This window comes from Erithacus rubecula (assembly GCF_903797595.1).
Source record: "Erithacus rubecula genome assembly, chromosome: 23".
Taxonomy (NCBI): domain Eukaryota; kingdom Metazoa; phylum Chordata; class Aves; order Passeriformes; family Muscicapidae; genus Erithacus; species Erithacus rubecula.
Genome location: NC_136675.1, coordinates 1,266,298 through 1,270,389, shown reverse-complemented (window position 1 = coordinate 1,270,389; position 4,092 = coordinate 1,266,298). Strand labels below are relative to the sequence as shown.

Genomic DNA, 4,092 nt, shown 5'->3' with positions numbered 1-4,092 from the left:
GCCTGACTCGTCTCAAGGGGCTTCACCCCTCACAAACTGAAGGTTTTGTCTGAGGTACCTCAGCTCTGGCTCTGGGCACAGGAGGAATCATCATCTGATGAAATGAAGGAATCCCCTTCTCCTTACACAGCTCTTTTGGGATTAGATGTGTGGAAATGCTGACTTTCTCCCTTAACTCTCAGAAGAGCCCAGGGGATGGCTGAGGTCAGGCATGGTGAATTCCCTCAGACAGGATGTATGGAATGCTGTCTGTATTTATTGTGTGTTTTATTATAATAACACAGCGAGATTTTTCTCCTCTCTCCTCTTTCCTCATGGCTGCTTACCCAGGCTCTGAGCATGATTAACCTAGAAGAGCTCCTTGCAATGTTCAGCAAATGCTGGATAACTAAGAAAGCATCAGCTGGGAAGCATCCCCAGCCAAATGGATGCACACATCACTGTGTGTGGTGGAGCTCTGTCCTCACAGGACAGGGTCCCTTAATTCACTGCTGCTCAGGCAGCAGTTAAATTCACAGGTGGAAAAAAATCAGTAGTTATATATGAGACCATGAAATAGTCCCAAAAGAGGGAAAAAACCCACACCCTGATATTCCTATGGGAGCTCAGATTCATCAGGACTCATAAAATCACCACTTCAGCTGTGGCAGAGTGTTAATTATATTCTTGCCTATTACAGCCATGTGTATAATTGCTCCAGTCCCCATTAATAGGGTTAGCAAAGTGCTCTCCCAAATGGCACCTTCTTTTTTTTTCCGTGGATTTCATCTAGACACAGTCACTTGGAGACTGGATCCAATTCTTCTACTTAACATTTTGTCAAAAATCATTGCTCGGCAGACGATCCCCTTCCCCTGGGCCACTGATGCCAAAAGAGCTTGCACTGTTGCCTTGGGAGAACTCCAGGATTTGTGAGGTAATTCGTTTCTCTTTTCTCCAGAAAATCACCCCAAATTTCATATCATCTCTAAGAAGATTAAGCAGCATTCTAACAGCTGAGCTCCCTCTTGGTTCAGGATTCCCAGGAATTGCTTCCTTCTGGGTGAGATCCAAGGCCAGGGCTGTTCTTCAGTTGCTGTTTAATTAGTTTCTAAGTTCTTCTAGTGCCAGTGTAGATCTACATAAATTAGGTTCAATAATCTCTATAAGCACTTCTGTAAGGAACAGAGCTTTGGAAGGCCCCATGGCACTGTTTCTTCCCCTTTTTTACTCTGTTTTTAGCTCCAACTCCTTTTTTCATGCTCTGTCTGGGTCAGGATCTCCATCTAAACACCCCATGGCAAGAGGGCTGGGAATAAATGGGGTGGGTGGCTCAGGCCCCCAGGGGTGACTGGAACCCTGGTGGGTGGCTCAGACCTCTCAGGGTGGCTCTGCCACCACCCATCTGTGCTGAGCTCCACCAAGAGCCTCTGTGGAAAGGAAAATGGCTGCTTTTGTTTCCTCTGCAGCCCCCAGAGAGGCTTTAACTCCTAAGTTTGACTCCCTGACAGTGTTCAGCTGCTAATCACACCCAAAAGTGCCTGCAAATATAACCAGTGGCAAATGCACAGATCTGATCACGCCAGGGAAGGCGAGAGGTGCCATTTAGCAGCTCTAGAAGGAAAGTCAGCTTTCTTCAGACTATCGGTCCTTGGGGAACTATAGCACATGCAATATTCAGTGGGACATGGAAAGCAACACAGAAGGAGTCAGAAATATCCCCAGAAAAAAAATCTCACTGATGGAGATGAAGCTGAAGAAGATCAGAGGGCTGGAAAGCCTCTGCCAGAGCCACCATGTCTTGAGACATTCACTGACTCCCTCCAGCTCATGCTTAGGGAGAAACCCATGGCCTTTCCCCATTACATGATGGTGTTTTGCACATCAGGAGATTCCCACACCCTGGAATCTCTGTGGGGAGCAGAAGAGGATGGAGGGGAGTGGGCACATGGGGTAGCTTGTGCATGTTGCCCCTCTGCTCTCTGGAGGAGCCCAGTGCAGCCCCAATCTCATTAACAGCATTTTCCATAATACTACAACATGGACATAATTATTACAGGATTTTCCATTACCCAGTCTGTAATTGAAAACTTACTGCGACAAACAGTGTCAGGTTACCTAAATGAAAGTTATCCCTTTTGCTCCCAAACCCCCATCCCAGTTTCTTGTTATTTCTACTCATTCTCTCATGGGTCCCTTTGCTGGTGTCTCCTCCCTTGCTCAGTCCTTAGGTGGCCATAAAATGTCTCCATTTCTGCATTCAGTATGGCCTAATCCCCTCCAGAGGGATTATGAAGAGCATTTCTCATGGTTGCTGCTGCCTGTGCAGCTGTGACTATCCCACGACTGGCGCTGCCGGGACTCGCTGCCACTGTGGATGCGGAGTGTGGACCGGGACGGGCTGCGGGAGCTGCTGCTCCCGATGTGAAACTGAGCACAGTGTGGTACTGATGGACTTTCCCCTCCAGAATTCCAGCATCAGCCTCCTCAGCTCTGCCTCGTGCTGCCAGCGAGTCCCTTCCAGAGACCTGTTGGAGAGGAGGGCTGAAAACTCACCCGGTGCCAAGGAACTCCAGCCGAGGACTTCGAAGCTCGCTGAGGTTCAGGGGCGAGAAGCAGTCCTGCTCTGGAAAGGGCTGGGCTGTTTAATTGCAAACAGCATTCCTGGCTTCGCTCGTAAATGCCTGTGCGCTCAGGCACCCCCTCCGAACCTGTGCCGGGCCAGCAGCAGCTCACAGCGCCTGTCCCGGGCTCTGCAGTGGCGGCTTCGGGATGTTTCTGCAGGAGCCGAAGCACAGGACGGGGCAGGCCAAGGCTGAGCCATCCTCTGCCCATCGCGGCTCCTCCGGCACAAACTCACCCGGGCAGCGCTGGGAGCGCTCGGGGCTCGCCCGACTGTGGGGATGGCTGAGCAGCAGGAGGGGCGGGGGCTTCGGGGGAGCTGTGTGAGTGTATGTGTCTGTGTGCGTGTGTCTGTGTGTCTGTGTGTGTCTGTGTGTGTGTGTGTGTGTGTGTCTGTGTGTGTGTGTGTGTGTCTGTGTGTCTGTGTGTGTGTGTGTGTCTGTGTGTGTGTGTGTGTGTCTGTGTCTGTGTGTGTGTGTGTGTCTGTGTGTGTGTCTGTGTGTCTGTGTGTCTGTGTGTCTGTGTGTGTGTCTGTGTGTCTGTGTGTCTGTGTCTGTCTGTGTGTCTGTGTGACTGAGTGTCTGTGTCTGTGGGTCTGTGTGTGTGTGTGTGTGTGTCTGTGTGTCTGTGTGTGTGTGTGTGTCTGTGTGTCTGTGTGTGTCTGTGTCTGTGTGTGTGAGTGTCTGTGTGTCTGTGTGTGTCTGTCTGTGTGTCTGTGTGTCTGTGTGTGTGTGTGTGTCTGTCTGTCTGTCTGTCTGTCTGTGTGTTCACAGTGCTAACAGCTCCCCTTTCCAGCAGTAATCGCTGCCATACAGAGCACGGTGTGTAGGATGCTTGGCTGGCAGCAGGCACAGCCTGCTTCTCACGATCAGTTTGTGCTGCAGAATGTTCTTTGTCAGCCCCTTTTCCCTACAGAGGCGCCCCTGGGGGTCTTCACACAATTGGGGTGTTGCCGGTGGTGGGACATGAAACCTCTTGGTGCCGCTGGTTTTGTGCCCCATCCCCAGTGCCCAGGTGGTGCTGGGGACACCAGGATGTCTCTTGAGCACCTGTGGAGTATTTGCAACACAAGTCTGATGAGGAGTGGCTGAGGGAGCTGGGAAGGGGCTCAGCCTGGAGCAAAGGAGGCTCAGGGGCCCTTGTGGCTCTGCACAACTCCCTGACAGGAGGGGACAGCCGGGGGGGTCGGGCTCTGGGGACAGGGACAGGGACAGGAGCAGAGGGAACAGCTCAGGCTGGGCCAGGGGAGGCTCAGGGTGGATATGAGGAAGTATTTCTTCAGGAAAGGGTGATCCAGCCCTGACATGGGCTCCCCAGGGCAGTGGTGGATTCCCCATCCCAGGAAGGATTTAAGACGTGCAGATGTGTCACTTGGAGACATGGCCAGTGGTGGCCTTGGCAGTGCTGGGGAATGGTTTGGGTTAGGACTCAATGGTCTCAGAATTTTTCCAACCTGAATAATTCTGTGATTCCCCTGATTTAAGCCATCTC

At 51.7% G+C, this 4,092-nt stretch overlaps 1 long non-coding RNA gene across 1 annotated transcript; it reads left to right on the top strand.

Annotated features, from left to right (window-relative positions):
* Positions 1–302: 302 nt before the first annotated feature.
* Positions 303–2,128, top strand: LOC306811861. The gene is made up of 2 exons (XR_013776754.1): positions 303–1,042; positions 1,449–2,128. It is a non-coding gene; the product is annotated as an uncharacterized lncRNA (long non-coding RNA).
* Positions 2,129–4,092: the final 1,964 nt, after the last annotated feature.